The sequence below is a fragment of the Cygnus olor genome, chromosome 5 (genome assembly GCF_009769625.2).
Source record: "Cygnus olor isolate bCygOlo1 chromosome 5, bCygOlo1.pri.v2, whole genome shotgun sequence".
Taxonomy (NCBI): Eukaryota; Metazoa; Chordata; class Aves; order Anseriformes; family Anatidae; genus Cygnus; species Cygnus olor.
The window spans coordinates 27,009,977-27,029,288 of NC_049173.1; the positions used below are offsets into that span (position 1 = coordinate 27,009,977).

General features: G+C 45.6%; 1 protein-coding gene across 9 annotated transcripts in view; it reads left to right on the forward strand.

The window, feature by feature from the left end:
- Positions 1-1,417: 1,417 nt before the first annotated feature.
- Positions 1,418-19,312, forward strand: part of LOC121070929 (uncharacterized protein C11orf24-like) — a 31,047-nt gene continuing 13,152 nt past the window's right edge. The window contains exons 1-3 of one of the 9 annotated variants that reach the window (XM_040558746.1): positions 1,418-1,522; positions 2,567-2,689; positions 9,846-9,936. The gene's annotated coding sequence lies outside the window, so the exon portion shown is untranslated. Of the gene's footprint in view, positions 1,523-1,813; positions 1,904-2,566; positions 2,825-3,799; positions 3,902-4,956; positions 5,096-9,845; positions 9,937-19,312 lie in introns of those variants that run through there. The other 8 variants (XM_040558749.1, XM_040558750.1, XM_040558748.1 and 5 more) reach the window with 8 other exon arrangements.

The window sequence follows — 19,312 nt, forward strand, 5'->3', positions numbered from 1 at the left end:
CCTTCTCTGGAAAGGACGGGAGGGAGCATTTCAGTAGATGTCAGTATCTTACATGAAAGATGGAATGATACATCTACACAACAAATGCAGGCAGACACGCTTTGAGTCCTTAATGTGGAGCTCTGTCTGGCTCTGCATTTTGTCTACTTTTAATTATCTGATGGACTAGGGTATAAATTCCTCCTCCTCATTGCTCATTTCTAAAAGCAAATTTCTGCATTCTAAAATTACATCAGCATGTGTGAATGATTTCAGCATCGCTTTCATCTATGGCCAGATTAGCAGTAGCAGCTGAGATCCTACTTGAGGTAGCAAAAGCTCCTGTTTAACCTGTTCAATGTCACAATCACTATATAAAGCATCTCACAATATGGACTATGCCTGTACGCACAATGTTGTCACCTGCACTTTTTTTTTTTTTTTTGAAGACTCTTCTCTGGGCCATCTGGAAATAACCCAAACGTGCTGAATGTGTGCTTGATCTAAAATGGGCGCTTACAGCTGAAAGGAAGTTGTGCTCCTTCTGTCGTTTTGTGGAGCTGGCTGCATGTTGCAGAATGCTGCTCCGGCACACCTATTAAATATGTATCTGTACGTACTGGTACATACTGCAGTGCGTAAATGCTTCAAAGTTCCACTGCTGCTAGGGTTTCCCGATAACACACCAAAGCAGCTGCAGACTGGTGCTGTGCAAACCTTTGGCGTTGACGGGAACACTAAAAACGGCAAAATAACCATTTATTATTGCAAGACGTGTGTTACTGAGTTGTGGGTAACAAGGAGCTGTTACCCTGAGCATGTTTCTATGTAGTTTTTCCTTGCAGAGACAGTTGTGGAAGTCTTACACAACCAGCCCAGCCGCCCTTCCTTTACTCAACACAAAGCCTCCTGTAATGTTTGCTTGCAGAAAACGTGGGGAAGGCGTATCGGTAATGAATTTAGTACACCGAAAGATGCTCCTGCGGCTGCCCCCCAGCTTGCAGCAGGAGTTTTCACACTGTGGAAGAAAATTGCCCCTTTGGCTGCAATTCCTCAGCCAAGAGCGGGCCAGGGTATGAGCCTGACCTTCACAAAACAGGCACGTCTTAACGCGTGGTGCGCATCTGGGGGTAATTTACACGCGCTGACAGCAAACGGGCATCTGTGGCCCTGCCCGGTGCTCAAACAGGAGCCGGGCAGGAGGCGAAACGACGCTCACGCAGAGGGCGGAGAGAGGCGACCACCCTCCTCCAGGCCCCTCCGCCCTCCCCTGGGCCCAGCCCCCGCGCAACGCTATTTCCGCCCTCCCCTCGCCGTTTCCGGGGTGACAGGAGAGGAGGGAGGCGTGGCTGGGGGCGTGGCCGAGAGGGAGGAGGCGGGGCTATCTGCGGGCGGGCCAATGGGGAGCGGCGATGGGCGGGAGGGGCGGGGCGAGGCGGCGGCACGTGGCGGGGCGCGGCGCCGCCCGGTTCCGCTCCTGCCCCGCGGGGGTCGCGCCGGTACCGGGCGTGCGGCCGCCGCCTGCGCCGCGGTAAGTGCCGCGGTAAGCGCCCCGCTGCGGGCTGACAGCGCCGGGGGAGGGGGCGGCAGGCTCGGCGCGGGCACGGGGGAGCGGAGCGGGGCCTGGGAGGCACCGGGAGGGGGTGGGCAGCCGTACCGGCAGGGCTCCGCCGGGTCGTCCCCTCCCCCAGCTCCCGGTTGCCCGCGGTCCCGGTTCTCCCGGTCCTGGTTCCCCACTCCTCTCCCCTCCCCTGTCTCCTTCCCTTCCCGGTCTCGGTCCCGGTTCCCCTCTCCTATCTTCCTCCCCGGTCCCGGCTCTCTTTCCCCAGCCCTTGTCTCGGTCTCGGTCCCGGTCCCGGTCCCGTTCCCAGCTCCGGAGGGTAACGGGGAGCACCCGGTGCCGCTGCATGCCCCATACCGGGAGGTGACCAGCCCCCCCGTGATCCTCAGGAGACCTGTTTTTTTTTTCGGGGGGGGGGGGGGGGGAGGGGGCTGTTGGGAACAGCTCCCCCCCGGTGCCCGCGGGGTGTCCGGTGGGCGTCGTGGCAGGGGTGTCTGTCGTGGGGCTGGGGTCTGAAGTTGTGCAGCGGAGAAATCGTGGTGTGGGTGGAGCGCCGTGTGGGTAGCGCGTGTTTAATAACCCTGACTGCACCCCAGAGCTACCTGCGGCGTTCTGTGCAGCTCCTTTTATTTCCCTATGGACCCCTTCAAAGACACGGGGTCTGGGGCACTTCCTGGCGGTGTCACAGACACTCACAAAAAGTCTGGTGTCTGAATAAACGATGGAGGCTGCATGAAATACAGATTGCCTTTGTAAGTGGCTTTCCGCTTCACGCGGAGGAATGAAATGTTTTTCATCCTGTGCCCCCGTCGTTTACCCCAAGTAAATGTTTTCAGTAGGTTTAACTGTACCCTGGGCAATGTTAGCACGCTGCCACGAGACAGTAAGAAGAACAAATCCTGTTCTTTGACCAGGCTCTTAAAGACAGCATCCTCTGGGGACGTCCTGTTCCAGTGGTTCTTGCCCTGGTGGGTTTAGTGAATCCCTTAACTCACCTCTCTGCTGTCTCCAAACTTTGTCTTGTAGGACTGGCAAAGAAAAATCCCGTGTCAGGATCCTATTGAGTAAGGTGCCTTGGCGTCCCGTGTGTTAGCTGAATGAATCCCTGCCAGGCTTGGTCATGCGACAGCACTCCTGCTTCCCGATAAAGTGAGTTAACCGACTGCTTGCCTAAGGAGCCACCATAGGAACGCTGACCCTCCCTGCCTGGAGCTAATCTGCAGCCTTGCTGATCGAAGTGAACTCCCTGATACTGAGTATTTGGTGCCCTTTAGGCCTCTGAGGGTTTGTGACTGATCAGTAGCTTTGAAAACTGGGCTCTAAGATGCATGTTGATGTCTCTCTCTCTCAAAAGTGCACGTATTTCTGTATTAATCTTACTTACCTATCATAATGATCCACTACTGTATATGTTAATGCAGTCCATTACATGGCAACGGGTAATTTAGAAGGGATCTGTCCATTTTTATTATCTTTAATGTCTATAATGGGTTTATGCACTTGCTGTGCATGTTTGCTGCTTGGTTCTAGTTTAAATACTTTATATGCTTGTATATGCACGTGTCCTTTTTTGTACTTCCTTGGGGAAAAGTTCGGACTACGGGCCTCTTAACGTGTAGCTGCAGACGTCTTTATTTTTTTTAGCTGTAAATTCCCTGCTGGGTTTATAAAATCATCTGCCAGAAAACAGGCCTTGCATCTGGCTATCTGCTATTGAAATTCTAATTGGAACCTCTGTGCAACCTGCAGCCCCAGCCTCCTAAATGGAGTCTCCTGGTGCAGACTTATCAGAGGCGATGGAAATAATTTGCAAGCGAAATTTCAAGCTTCAGTGATGAAAAATGCCTGTGCTGAAGGCCTGATAATGTGCTTAAAGGCTCTGGCTGCATACCCTGGATTACAGGGTAGGTGCTTGTTTAAATGTAGTAGCTGACTTTTCAGGGTATATGACTGACTAAATTTTTCAAGGGACAACGTTGCAGGGATATTAAAGAGCAGAGATGTTTGTTTTAAGCAGTGTGTGCTGGAAACATGCAAAACTTTGCTTGAAGAAACTGTGCAGAATTGATTTGAATCGAGTTTCTTATCTTGCTTTGTTTTTTTAAAGGCTTGGGTAAAACTTTTCTCCGTGAGGCTTTTAGTGCACGCTTCCACTGACAGCTGCCTGTGCTCTGATGCATAGCATTAACCTAGCATGTGTTCTGGGTAGCGTTATCCATGCTTGAACCAGTTTTATAAATTGAAAGCACCATAAAGTAGGTCCAGCCGGAGTTTATGCCAGCGTGCTGAAGTGAAAAACGATGAGGAAGCAGGAGGAATGAACTTGTTACTCAGCTGTGCACCCACAAACCAGAGGAGCGGGTGCGTTGTTTTTGCTGCTTCATCCTGGTTGGCGTGTGTGCTCTAGGTGTGGAGTGGTGTTGTGCTGTTCAGAGCGGTTGCATCAATGGGTGGGTGTCTTGCACGTGTTTCTTTCCTGGTCCCAATCTCCATATGGAGATCTTTGACATTGCCTGCGTGGGTGTGGGGAACAGCCATGCTCAAATCCTTCTGCTCTGACCTGTTTCTGGCTTGGAGGCCTGCTCTTGGAGCTGGACCCCACATGTAAGCATGTTCAGACACTGCTCGTGTCTGGTTTAATTTATCCTTCCCCTTTAATTGGTACTTTACATTTGATACACGCTCCTAATAGCAAGAACAATTATGCAATAGGAAAGCTGAAGGAAAAAGCAGACAATTCACCAATGCTTGCGTGCAGATCCTCAGCTGCAGTGAATTGTTACAGCTGCCTTGCAGAGCAGTGGCAATCCACACCAGCTGACTGTTTGTCCTTTGAAGTGCTTAAATCAAGATCAGATGCCTTTCTGAAAGATGTTCATGGTATTAACACGTAGCTGGTGCAAAGTTCATTTATGTGGTAGGTGAGATAGCTCCCCTCTGCAGGGGAATTACTGGATGAAATTCTATGGCTTATGCTGCACAGGAAGCTGAACTGGGGGATCTTTGTGGCTTTTATTTTCTTTCCCTCCTACCCTTAAGATCTGTGACTCTTTAAACCACAAAAATGGAGTCAAGGGGAGGTAATTCTGTTGGAGAAATCTGACTCAGTACTGTGTGGGTAGTGTGTGGGGGCAAATGTTGATGTTCGTGTCTTCTAGCCAGGCTGCCAGGACTGAGCAGCCAGTGTGCTTTGTCTTCTGGTGCTGAGATGGGACACTGACTCACCAGCTGAAGGACTGGGAGAGCATTGTACTTCTGCTGGATGCTTTCTGCTGCTGTGTGCTCTTAGCTTAGTGAGGTTGCTTCCCTTCCTGGCTTCCAGCCTGTCCTCAAGGTGTAACCCTTTGTCATACCTGTACTGTCAATGTTACCCAGTAAACTTGGATCTCGAATTACTCCCAAAGAGCTGTTGACCTCATTGACTAGGAAGCCAAGAAGTCCTCTGAAATAAACTGCTGTATTCCTTGAGCCCGTTCTGGACTGCATGCAGGCTGCAAGCATTCATTCCTTCTCTGTGATTTCGACTCGGAAAAATTCATGGAGCTTGTGAATCTGGTGAGTTTGACAGCTGGGATGTAAGGATGTTGCTGGAGCTGCAGGGACAGTAGTGATGCTGAAAATGAATGCAGGCAGAAGCTCAAGTGTGCTTTGGAAATGTCATTCACGGTTCCTCTAGCTCTTGCTGCTGGCAATCCAAGAAGGTTGGCACAGAGGTAAGGCCCCAGGGTGCCTGCGGTAGGTTGTTGTTTCCTGGATTGGGAGCTGTCTCCTTGCAGCGTCGTGCAGGGTCCCCATCTTGCAGGGATGTGAGGGTTTCAGGGTGACTTTTTCTTTGATTTATGAAGTTATGGCCTCAGGTCTCAGCTGTGTCATCAGCGTGCCTTTCGCTAGCCAGAATGTGGCTTCTCAGTGAAACGCTGAGATTTCAGGTTTCTGAATCTCAGCTCCCAGCCCCTTTGGTGCTGTTGTTTGGTGGCACAGTGGGCTGGGTTAGGACAAAATATACGCCTTCAAAACACTCCTATCTTCTTTTCCTTCTTTCCATTACTGTGTGTTCCTGTGAACAGTTAATCCAGGCTCTACCAACACGAGCAAGTGACAAGAACTGTGGAAGTAAGTGGGTTTTACAGCTCAGTGAAACCACCCGCTTGCCTCGCTGGTGTGGAGAGAGGGGTGAATGCTTAGCTGCTTGTGCTGTCTGGGTTCCTTGCTGCTTCAGGTCTGTAGGCTTATTTGTGGAAACTCTGCGTGTAGCTGATGGCTCTGCTGTGTCGTTACCCTGATTATCACTGAAGTGAGGTTTCCTCCAGTCAGTTTCGAATGTCAGTCAGCGTAGGTGCCCACACTTCTGGCAGTCTTCCACTACCTTTGTTTTTTCTCTGCTGTTGCGGGCTTTGCCTCCAGGATCAGATCTTGAATTCCAGCGCTGAGGAGCGGTGGTGTCGCTGTGGTGACACCGAGCTGCTGCGTGTCATCAGACGGGACGGGGCTGGAACAGGCTCCTGTGGCACAGCTCCGGCTGCCTCTGCAGGGACTGCGTTGCTGTCGTGGGAGAGCTCGTCTCACTTCGCATAATGTGCTGTCCCTGCGACAAAAGACAGACCGAGCCTGGATTTTCCATCATGTCCTTTCCTCCAAGTTCAAGTGATAACTTGCCAACTGTTTAGAAAGCACATTGGGGCACTTGTTAATTTTTCTTGTAGGAAAAGGTGGTATGAAGGAAGGAGCTGAGGGCCGAGCACCAGCAGTGTGGATTCTGAGCTCAGTCCTCGTGCTGAAGAGCTCAGCAAGTCAGGTCACTTCATCTTTTCAGCAAAATCCTTCCTTCGTTCCCTAATCATACAGATAGGCCTGTGTCTGCTTTAACTTGTTTGAGACTGGGGCTATTTCTTTGTGCATGCAGGCAGAGTTGGGCAGAAAGAGGCTGTAGGCCTCGCTGAGTCCTTTAGGTAGATTGCTGTGTAGTATGAAGCACAACCACAAATGTTTGCCTAGCTGGGTAGGTGGGAGATGCATCCTTGCACCAGTGGAGAGGAGGAAATGGAAGGAAAGATCATTGGGATTGCCTTCCCTAAGCGCCAACAGAATTGGTGCTCAGCCTGGACAACTGCTTTATGCAGTAGTCCAGCAAAACACTTGAGCATGCACTTCAGACAGAGGAGGAGGTGCAAGGGTTTTAAGTCTTTTTTTAAAAAACGTAGGGAGAAAAACAATTTGGTGAAATGGATGAATATTCTCGTTGAATTTTGCGTGTATATTTGTGCTGGGTTTATGTTTGTTGAGCTTGGGGAGAATTTGCACCACTTTAACTAAATCTGTGTTTAAATCCACTTAAGTTAAACTCCCAATAAAACTTGTACGTGGAGACCAGGCTGAAATCTCATTAATTTTAATAGGATTAAGCATGTTCTTTTGGTGAGTCGTCTTCTCTATCTTTCTTTGTCTGGCTTCTCTGTATTAAAAAGCAGTATAAACCTCTCTGCTCATCCATCTCTTTGTGCAAATGCTTTGACAGTCTCAGGGATATGGCTCTGGTTGCATACAATAATTCTTCATGCATTTTTTTCTGAGCTTTCAGCTGTAGTCCTTCTGTATCCAGGCTTTTATTGGATTTTGCTACCCCTAAAAGCCCCAAAACTTCTGACAGCAAGTCATAGTTAAGTGTTCGCCTGGTAAGTTTCTACCCTCAAAATGCTTTTTTTTTTCACGCCGTCTGGACAGATTTGGAACTGGTGTGAAACAAGTCCATCAGGAGAGGGAGAATTGGTTGAAGTTAGCAGGAACTGTGTGTGTCCAGATGAGCGAGGACAAAATTTGTACCTATTTGTGAACTGGGAACATGCTGAAGAACAGGGAATAAAGGACCTAATGCTATGAATGCAAACAGGTTGAAGGGAAATACAGGGGATCTATTTAAAATCAAGTAAGCCATTAATTGGAAAGGAGACTGTGTAAGGCATTTGTGCTATCTGTGTACACTTCCTTTCCTCATTTCTCAATGTACATTTTCCTCTGAATCTAACTCTTGACTATTTTTTATCTGTATAAGTATGTAAAGAACATTATAAGAACACTCCTTTCCCTCTCTTCAGAATAGACAAACTCTGCAGCAGGTATTTCTGCTTGTTCCTGGAATGCCCTTAATGACACTTCGTATGTATATGCTCTCATATGAAAAGTAGACCCAGGCACTAAGCTGGATGTGAAGAGACTGGATTGATTTTCGTTTCCAGCTCTGACCACTTCCTCCTATAGCTATAGGATCTACAGAAGACTGCTCAGTCTTCTCATGCCTCCTGTTCCACCCAGTGAGATAAGGGAGGCTTGGTCTGTCTTACCTCCACTGCGCTCTTTTGAACTGATGCCCTGTTGTATTACGGACTGATATGTGTTACAAAGGTTAAGCTGCTGTATGTGTGTCAGCAAAGCTGACATCAGCTTATCCTTTTGCTGGAAGAGTTAAACACCTTCCCCCTCTGACAGAGGTTACACTGGCAGGAGCGTTTGCACTTCAGTTCCTATGTCTAATCAAAAAGGAGAGCGTGTTGGAAAATGTCATGGAATAAACTTTTTTTTTTTTTTTTTTTACCAAACAGCAAACATGAGATTTACTTACTGAGCAAGTTAAGGATGGGAGTGTCTGATGGTCTAGAAGCATCCAGTGATAAGGTCAAATTCCCAGTGTCAGAGCAAAGAGCATCCCCATTTACTTCCTAAATCTCTACAAAAGGTCTTCTGGATGCTAGTCTAATTGTTAATAAGCAGAAAGTGTTGCTGTAAACTTTTTAATGCTTTTCTCAGCTGTGCTGATCCAGGGTTTTTCCTTCTGAGACTAATTTTCTCTAAGGTTATGTCCTCTTGTTTCTAAAACTGTCCCAACTGATCTACAAAAATGATGTTGTCACTAGGATTTCACAGTAATTTATGTGAATCTTCATGTGTGTTTCTGTCACTCTTGGACCTGAAGAGGCTTTGATAAAGGAACTCTTACCCCATAAACAGTGAGCAGGCCAAGAGCCCTTGGAGCGTTTCTGCATGGCAGCTGGTTGCATGACAGGATCTCCCCTTGCGTAGGGATGTCTCTCAGGTTAAGCTTGCTGCATTCCTTATTCCTTGCTAGATTCCTTACCACTACAGGTCCTTGGTAAGTGATTAATAGCTTGCTAAACTTTGCAGGCTTCACTAAGATTATATCTTTGTGCACATCTAATCCTTAGACATAAACCATTGAACAAGCCTGGGGCTAGGAGTGGATACAGCCACACGGAGGCTCCTTACCTCTTAATCAAGTGCATTTTGCAGTCTTGAATCTTAAGTCGCTGTCTTATTTACAATTAAGCTTTGCAATGTATCAGTAAATACATAGCTGCTTCTCTCATGAGTGAGGTGTATAGTTTCATCCACAACACCATCCTCAGAAGGAATATCTGAATGAAAGAATTTTAGAATAAAATAGAAAACGCTTGGCAAGGGAGAGATTGTTTTTCCTCTGCCTTGCAGCTGCAGGTTTCAATACTGTTAGCGAGCTGTTCTTTCTGTGTTGTGTGTTCTACGCTTGGTCTCTGACCCCTCTGAAACTGGAAACAGATGTAATGCAAACTGTGGAGTGGGCAAGTAAGTGGTCCTCTGGGAGCTGACTGAGAACTGCAAATCCTTGTGTTGAACGAGCTCTTAGCTTATTGCATGTCTTGGGGCAAATCCATTTATTTACAGAGCAGTATTGAAATCAGCAGAGGTTCCTTCTGGATTTGAAGTATGTGCTCCAAAATTGTGATTCATGAGGTATATCTCACAGTGCACTCAAGCATTCACATTTGCAGTTGCTGCTGCTCAACATACAGTGAGTGCCATCCAGTGAACATACTTCATTATGTCCAATGGCAATGATTCATCTTTGTAAAGGATATCTGGATGAAAGAGAGAATTTGTGAAACAAAAATCATGCACAAATTCATTTTAGTAATTTATTAGACATGTAAGAGATGGTGCAGGAGACCACAGGTGGTTTTAATGTGCCTGTGTGTGTACTTTACCTCTGTTGCCACCCTGATAGCAAGGTTGAGGTGAAGAAACTGAGTGAACAAAGATGTTAGAACTGAGTGTAAACAGTTTGCTTTCTATCTTGGCAAACTAATGTACAAATCATGTTGTTAGACACAAATAAAAGATATTAGCATGAATGCTATCAGGAAACTTGACTGTTTCCACCACTGTACTTCTGCCCCTGTAAATGGCTTTTGTTACAGTAGCTTGGAAAGAGTTTGTAATGCCAGCTTAAAGCTAACAGTTTTATTTCTTTATACAGTTCCAGTAAAACGCTGCATGCCCTTGACCTGTCGTTAGTACATCTGCTTTGCTCCTGCTGAAGACATCAATGGCTGAAGTCCTGTGTACAGGTGAGCGCTTGCAAAAAGGTCCCGTGTTCACTTCTCATTTTTGCCCTGCAGAGGTGCAGTGCATAGTGAGGGCTCTGTTGTTAGTGACTTGGTTCACTTTTTCTCTTGTCTCCAGGAAGGTTATTGCTAGAGGGAAATAGAGGAAATGTGCAGCGGCTCTGAGAATCAAAGACTAAATGGTGGGCATGCGGTTGAAGTGGTTACAGTTTCTTTGATGTTATAGGCATTAGTATGTGGAAAGTTTCCTATCTTTGCCTATCAGTGCTAGAGGATTTGGTAAGCAAGATTTGAAACCTAATTCTTTCTGAGATGACTGTCATATGAACAAAAAATAAGGTGTGAACATCTAATCCTCACTGTAGGGTTCTCTTTCTGCTACATTATCTGCTTGGGCAGATTTACCTGATAATACAATTCCAGGCAATTGAAATCTAAGTGCACTCCTGTAAAGTGGTTTGGATGCTGGGATGCTGCAGAAACTGAGTGCTGAGAAAGAAGCTTGATTTTTTTTTTTTTTTTTTTGTGGAGATGATCACTTCTTTCTAGGGCAGAGGAAACCTTTAATTTCTCCACACTTGTGAAGATCCTTGCACTGAAAGCTAAAAGTACTGGTTACTTGACTATTCTGTTACATACCAGCTCTCAGGAATATGAGTTGTTATAATAGCTTTGTTAAATCCTCCCATGGATGCTTGCATACTTAACTCTAGATGCAGCTGGCAGGGCCGATGGTGTTTCCCTGCCCTGCTGCAGCTTGTATGTGTCTCTGGCATCATTGCTCTGAATTAGGACCCTGAATGTGGGGTGGAGCCTCTTCTGATGGAGAACCCCTGTTCTCGTGGTGCTTTTTGAAGTCTTCATGGTTACTGACATTAGGATAATTTATGTACTTCCTGCAAATGATAAGGGGTCTGATATAACACTGTCATTTATCTGCTAAATGGCCAGAATAAATATCACCTGAATTGTTCGTTCATTCCTGCTCTGCAGGTGAATCAATTTCTTGAAGGCAAATTTAACTCCCTCAGGGTGTAGTTAAATAGCATTTTGGTGTGCTATTTGCCCTTTACAGAAAGGGAACTGTGGTTTGAGAGGAAGGGAGGCTGTGTCTGACCCAGATGGTTTGCGATAACTTCACGTGGCACTTGAGTGCTGTTTACCTGAGCAGGGTCTGGTGCAGGTGGTAGAGGACAGGAGGAAGAGATGAGAGTTTCACAAGATGGCTTTGTCATCAAGCTTAGAGATGAGTTTTCAGGTTAGTTCATGCTTTGGCTAAATGCACCACTTATGCAAATATTTTGTTTTTGATGGCTAAGGGTCATTGCTCTCTTTAGGTGCAGGCTAGCCATGCTACGCAACAGGACATGCAACTTGGTCACAGCTTCTGGTTTCAAAGAGGTTTTCTCAGTGTCCCAGTTTGATTCTTGTCCAGTCCTTTCTGCATTGAAAGAAAATTCACCTTTTTTAGTACCTTGACAGGTTTTTGTAGGGTTTGATCCTTGTTGAGATTTGATGTTAAGATTTGCTCTGTTGGTTCATTTCACGTAAGCCTAAAGACAGGATTCTGTGTGAAATGCCGAAGTACATCTTTTAAAGAAGTTAAGCGTCAGAACTCAGTCGAGCTTGTTGTAGTATAGTTTGAGTTAGTTCTGCATGCTGGGCACGGGGCTGGTTCTGTTTGTTCAAACGTTAACTTTGGAATGACAGAAGAGAGCTGCAAGAGCCTGAGGGCTGTTGCCCCACAGGCAGTGGAAGCGTTCCCTCTGTTTCTTGTTTGTTTATGCTTGGAAGTTGTGAGATTCACGCTGCTGAGGCCTGATGCCCTCCAGTTGCTGACAAAGGTGGGAGGTTGGTATTGGTTGTGACCTTCCTTCATAGTGCCTTGGTCCAACAATATTTTAAGGCTCAGGGAACCAACCTTCTCTGCCTTTTTGCCTTCTGGTGGTGAGGATTGGCATTGGCATTACCAGGAACAAGCTGGGAGTTTGCTTTCGGCTTCTTACTAAGACAGCCACAGCCTTCCACAAAGGACCATTTTCCCTCAAATACTGAGAAGAGGTGAGGGTTCTGCAATGAACTGACCCACAGCAGAGAGGGAACCTGAAAAGAAGACTGCTGGCCCTATGACCCATGTGTTTGCTTAAAAGATGCCTCCAGAGTTTTCTCTGATCTCCTCTGCAAACTTTGAGATTTCTGGATGATTTAAGAAGCAAACACGCTTCAAAGGTGTAGACAGTTACCTTTGTCTTGGGATATATAATATCTTAAAAGAATAGTGATAGGTTTTTGAAGCAATTCCGTACCAGATTGGGAAGAAAGCCTAAAGTAACTTGCTTGTGAGAGTGAGTGAAAGCATCCCTCCCACCCTGCAGGATAAAAATTCTGACAATTGGGAAGAGCTTATCTTTTCATGGCTGTAGCTGTTCCTTCTGCCAGGGCATATGTTATCACTCTGAGGTTCCTGTCCTTCTGTATGGATGACTTTGTTGTTTATGGGGCAGATCTTGGTTTACCACAAATCACATTGTACTGAATCAAGGAAATCTGAGCTGGTGCCCATTCACTTTGTGCACTTAGCTCTCAACCTGCCTAGTTTACTGGTGTGGTTCAGGGCTGCTTCATGCGTAGCTAAACAGCCTTTAGCAGGAGCAAGAGTTGCCAAGAGGGCAAGGCTGGGTTTGTGGGTGGAGGCCCCAGCAGACAGCTGATGTCCGTCCTGTGTGGTGGACTTGTCTGATGTGTAGTTCTGAGGATCCTAAACTTGCTTTGAGGGAGGAGGCTGAAAAAGTGTTGTTCCCTGGTGTTGGCTGCCTGTGTCCCCACTCATCAGCATTTACAGCCTCTTCTCATTCCAGGTTTGCAAAGACTCTAGCAACAAACTGGATTTGGAGCAAAAGGTGGTGTTTGGTCAGCAGGAAGTACATGTTAATTCAAGTGTGAATTGCTTCATTCTTGACATGCCTTTTGTTTTGTGTTTGATTTCATTAAGTCACAGCCTGTTCTACTTGTTGAGTCCTGACCTTTGGGGGAATTACAGATGGGATCAGACTGGTTTGTATTGGATTAGGATGGAGCTAAATTCTTCAAAAAATGCTGTTCAGTGTATTGAAGAGAGTGGTAAGAGTTAGTACTTGTAGTGTGGCTTTCACAGACTTGTCCTTATCCTCGTTTTTGTTGTCCATGCTTGGACAGCCTCCCCCAGGGCAGTCTCTCAACTCAGATAATTAGTGTATGCTGACCTCATTTTTGGACCGTGGTGGGCTATTCTTGTTATTCTTTTGGCATTTCTAGTCCAGTATTCCCTTCATTACATGATAAGAATATTGTTGGCATAAAATCAATAGCCAGGAGTTTCTAATGGGTTCAGTCTGTGCTGTTGCTCTTAGGATGCAACTGGAGAAGTAAGACTAACTGCTTGCTTTTGTTTTGAGCCAAGGTGTTCTAAGTTGAGAGAGGACTTCTAGCTTTGTTTTTCAAAGTAGAAATCTCTGATCAGTGAAAGGCAAAGTACCACTCAAAGGGATGTTATTCTAATAGGCATGCAATAATGTTGAAAATCTGTTTGAAATCTGTGTTCAGGTATGTATCATATCTCAGCCTGCTAGGTCTGTCTGTGTTTGGAAGTGAAGAGAGAAAGTAACAGCCAGTGGCAGTCTTCAGGAGTCCATAGGATAAGGATAGAAACGTGTAACATATTGAAATACTTAGCAGAGCTACACAAAAGTCTGTGTGGGTTCCTTTAGGAAAAAGATCCCATCAGTTTGAGACATCTCTTCCAGCTGTGTTTTGCAATTGCAATTTTCTTGCTGTAAAATGTAAATTGATAAAAAGCATCTATGTTGATGAAATCCATTTGAACTGTGTTTGTCTTGGTGTTTCTTTTCATGAAGATCAGACCCTCTTCTCTGGTTCTACGAAGGAGGACGGAAAAAAAGGAAATGGACATTCTCTAAAGCTGCAGAGTTCTACTCTGTTGAGGCAAAATTTCTAAGTAATGGTGGTATCTTATTTGATCAAATAGGGTAGGTGGGAAGATAAAGCAGACCTGGTATTCAGGTCACTCTGTGAAATGGTTTTGGGGTCCTTGTTAGGAGCATCATAGGCGGATCTTCTATATCAAGCTCAGAAGGGTTCAGAAAAACTTACTGCTGTGTGTGCAGCCCCTTTTCTATGAATGAAATACACTTTGTACAAAGGCAGTTGTACTGGGAAAGCTTTGAGGAGCTCAAGCCAAGGTTATTTTACTTAATTAATCAGTGTCAGGAATCAAAACTTAAATAGATTCCTCTGAAACTGCAAAGAGGGAATGTGGGATGAGGTGAATGAGCACATCGGTTGCCACGTAGGAGACAAGTGACCCAAGAGCAGAGAACCTGCAGAGAGGGTCAGAGCAGCTGTGGGTGCCCTGCTCCCAGTCTGTGTAGCCAGCTGAGTGGTGCTGAGCTGGTCTGGTACTTCTACAGGTGCTGCCTGGACAGCCACAGAAATCAGTGAGTGAGGAGAGGGAAGGATGTATTTATCACATGTATGTTCAGATGACTGCCAGGTTTAAGTTTAGGTTGGTGTATGGCTTACAGAAGGCTTTTGATGGCTACGAACCTCCCACAGGGAAGGCCAGCAAGGATTAGGAGAGCTGCCATTGAATTTAATTCTCCCATTGTTTAGAAAAATAGATGTGGCTAATCTTCTGCACCCACCATGCCTGGTGATTTCCACATCTTTTAAGCTGTCAAAATCAGAAAGCAGTGAGGCCTGTGGCCAGCAACCTTTATTTGTTATTGCTATGAATGTCTTCCTAGCTTGGAGATTTTGGGACGAATCCTCTGATTTGTGTCAACATATATACGGTGAAAAGCTCCCCTGTGTCAGACTGGTTTGTGATAATCTGGAATGTGTGATAATGTGTTTTTGCTGCATCTCACCTGGCACCCCTTGCATATAAAGCTACCTTTGTCTTTTAACTAGAGTTTTATAGTTTAAAAAGATGACTCCTACGTTACAGAGGTTTTTGAGTTGTTTTGCTTTCGATAATAACTTACAGTGGAGGCAGGATTTTTGAATTAAATCTTTTGATTTAACTCTCCGTATTTTAGGATTTGTGCAAAGATTCTGCATCCTTAGAGAAAAGAGCGATCCGAAAATGCTCTCCTTAAACCCAATTCTTTCAGCGTTGAGCAAAAGTTCCTCTTCAGTCATTGTACTGGGATCACTCTCTGACCATTGCCATGCTGTCTGAACTTCTCTTTCTGAGCTCTCCGTGGTGTTGCCTTATGCCTTTGTAATGTAGGGTGCCATCACTTCTGAGCATAGTCCTGCTCAAAACCATGCGCGGTCTTAAATTCCTGAGCAAATCTGCAGACCTGGGTGTTCTAAGTAGAGGTGTTCTGTTTCTAAATGCCTAAAATTAGCATTACAGCTACCTGAACCTACAGAAGAGCATAATGATTTCTCAAAAATATCTGAAGTGAAAGATGACGTTGAAGTTATTAGCTTCGGTGAAATTTAACCTGACCTGTATTGCTAGCAAATTGCTGACTTGTAAAAATTCTGCAGGGCCAGGAGGTAGGTGAGTGACCAGACATTTAACACATTTGTGGTTTTATTTGTTCAAAAACTAACACCTGGTTAATTGTACCTTCAGGTTGAAATCCCTTCTTAAGTCTCTCTTAACTCTGGACTTGGGAGTTTCAAATTTAATAACACCTCAGACCAGTTCTGAGTGTGCGTGCTGTGTTTTAACATGGGAGTGCTGCTTCTGGCTTCCAGTGCCATCTATCAGGAAGCACGAAGCACTTGTACTGCAAAGTAAATGCTTCTCTAGGTACTTAGAGCCCAAAAACGTGAGCTTGCCTCCTACCCACGTAGAAGGGTATTTGGTCTGTATTAGCTTGGTGGCTGCGGAGTTCTGGGGTGATTTCTTTTTGGGTGGTGTTGAAAGCTGTTTAATTTGAAACATGTGGTAGCAGATGCCCAGTGTACAATCTCTCCTGTTCCAATGAGACAGCAGTATTTGCTATCTTTTTTTGGGTACAGATTATACTAGGGAAGGTTGCAGTTTTGCCATAGCGCACATTTTTATTCCTTGGAAGAATTTGTGTTGACAGATTTATTGTCCAGATCCAGCTTTATGCAGTTAGCATTTGGCAGTTCATTTTTCTTTATATTAAAATGGGATTGTTTCAGATATTCCAAAACAAGCCATATTTTCACAAATGAAACAGCTGTCCAGTCACTTTTCACAGGAAAAGTCCTGCAGAGTAGTAGTTCTCACCATCTGAAATGCAGAACTTGGCAGTGAGCATGGGCGAGGAAGGATGACGGGTGGTGGTAGACGGGGAAATTCCTGGTTTTTAGGCTTTAACATTTGTTTTGTCAGAGGTAACCTGTGATGGGCATAAAGTCTTAACAGTGCCAGCGTGGGCTTTTCTCACTAGTTAGGTAAGAACTGTGTGAGCTGCCCCGTGCTCAGAGGAAGAAGTGGGGAGTGCAGGTGAGGAACTGAGGCAGAGAAAGACAGAGGCAGTCAGTGATGTAGGAGATGAGTCAAGCTGATAACATTCAAAACAAAACTAACCAAAAAAGAACAACCACAAAAACCACCGGGGCTCTATCTGCCCAAGATTGTGAATCAGTAGCACTGCCTCGCTTCCACGGGAAGCTGGAAGTGGAGAAGGAACCTGAGCTCTGGTTTTGTCAGCTGTCAGACATGGGCTGTAACCACCAAAACTTCCTTCCCCTCTGCGTTGTTTGTGGGGGAAAGGTTGTTTGTGGGGCGAGTTGCTGAAAGTCTCGAACCTAAAGAATATAGCCCTTTATCTGTGTGAATGAGGTCTGCCATTCAGACTCTCTGATTAATCTGCCTGTTGCATGGAAATGGCTTTCCATTCCTTGTGGAGCATGGTAGCTGCTGACCTTGCACAGATGCTTCTCCCTGTTGCTGCTCCCAGTGAGCTCTGCAGAGCACAGCCTGTGATGTACAACATCATTTGTCAGCGTGAAGCCTGAAGGGCTTTATACTTGGGAAACTTTCACATGTCAGCCAAGTCCCAGTTTAATCACAGAGCTTCTCAGCAAATCTTGGAGTTCCACCCCTCTTAGAGAGTCTTTAAAATGTTTGTTTTAATTATGTAGAACATTTTGGAAGTCTCATTAAACATTTGGCCATTTACAAGCAAAAGAATAGATTTTCTTGCATAAGTGGCAGCTGGACAAATACTGTAGCAGCTGCAAACTTCTTTTAAAGATCACCATTTCCGCGCCAGTCTTCAGAGGTTGCAGCAGTTCAGGTAGCCTTGTCAGAGGCTGTCTGCTCAGTGGCTATGGTTTATCCTTTGCTTTTTAGCTTAACATCCATCTATGTTGGTCAGACGTGAATCTGGAGGGGGTGTTGATGACGCTGAACAAGGATGCTCTGTTCTTTTAAGTTTATAGTTTGCAACTCTTGGCATCTTCGGGCTCATTCCCTGGAGCTTGTGAATGTTACTGCAAATGCTGCAGTTGCATTTGCTGTGGGCTGTGTGCCATGCAGGCTGGTGGGGGATTCAGCCATAGATGGGGACTAAAATGACTAAAATAAGATGGGGACTGAATGAGGGGGCTCATATTTAGGGGCAGAGAGGATGTATAATCTTGTGACTGCTTAATTAAAATGTTTTCACTTAGTGGTTTGTCCTTAAGAGTCAGTATGGTGGAGTCTTTGTGGACTCAGGCAAAAAAAAAAAAGTATGTATTGTACAAAGTCATTTTAGTGGATGTGTATAGGGAGAAACATTGGAAGAGCAGCAGCAGATCCTACTGATGTCTAATGCTATCCTACCAGCTGCAGTAAGGGAGTGCCTGCTAATGTGGAAGGATGTGCCAGCTCTTCTGTAACACGTAGCCAGCTGTGTGCTGTTATGCTCTGAAGAAGCTGTGTAATAGGAGGAGGAATATAAATGACATTCTTCCGGGCGTGAGCTGGCAATGTTTGCTCTTTGCATCGTATTTCAGAGGACGTGTAACTTGTGTCCTGGTGTTGCAGCATCAACATCAAGCATCAGGAGCGTGCTCCTCTTTGTGGGAGGGTCTGGTGCCCTGTGAGGTGCAGGGAGATATTTGCCTACCAACCTTTTTGCAGAAATTACTTCTTGGAACAAAAAGATCCAATTTTAGTTAAGCCTTGTAGAAAACGAGCGGTTCTTACACATCTCTCTCCTCTCCTTGCGGTGTGCTACTAGAAATCTTGTGAGCCGCTCAGGGTAGTGAAGAGTGCTTGGCACCAGCAGGAGCCTTGAATGTTCTTCTGGGCTCATGTCAATGCCAGGTGTTGATCAGATTCAGCTTGTTGGTCCTGAGCCTAGCCTGGCCTATGTATCCATGACTGATTTTTAGGCACAATTTTCTTCAAAACTCCCTCAGAGTGTAGAATTTTGCCTGTCCCACCTCAGTCACCCTCCCAGAGGAGCGTTTTGTTAATACTGGAGAAATGATGGGGGCATGGAGAGTCTGTCCTGGAGCAGCGAGCAGACCTTTGACCACGGCAGTCTTTTCTGAGGAAGTGGGGAGCTTCACATGTCTTGTGAAGTACAGTTAGAGGAACTGTGCCCAGAGCAGGGATCCCCTCCACAGTCATCAGTGATGCATTTGCTGCCCTGTAACCCATAACACTGTCTGCTTCACAACCTCTGGTCAGCTCTGTGTGTGTTTATGGCAAGTGACATTTTGTAGAAACACCTTTGTAATCTGTCATTAACTTTCCTTGGAGACTAAAGGAACTTGATGGCTTTAAAGCTGCTGTTCAGAGCATGATGTGACTTCATCTGGCCATGCTCTGCTGACCACGGGTGGTGACTCAACAGGAGATGCAGGGGAGAACATTTTAACAGAGGCTTTGAACCCACAGTTCAAGCTGTATTTACTTGCTCTGGGGCGGGTTCTTTGCATAATGTAGTTAAATCATTTTCAAATGATCTAAAGGGCCAGCTATTTTTTCTCTAGCACAGTAACGAAGCGTTGTTGTTCCTGCACATTCTCAACCTGCTTTGGGGCTGTTATAATTCATGCATGACAGACACTGTTAAAAATACAAATCATGACCAAAGTGAAGTTTTGTTGAAGGGATAAGTAGCTTCCTGCCGTTATTCTCATCCCTTTTTCTTGCTTTACTGATGCAAATGCGATTCAGAAATCAGCCTCATTTACTTTGTTGCTGCCCCTTCTGTCTCCAAACCTGTACGTGTGTGCCATTTCAGAGAGAAACTTGGAAAGCCAAATGCTCCTGAAGATTGCAGAACAGATTCTTTTGTCTCCTGTGTTCTGGCCTCAATTCACAAAATGAGATGTGCTTGTCTTTCCTTAGCAAAGCCTGGTTTAATTCTGTTTTCCAAAGAGTGAAATA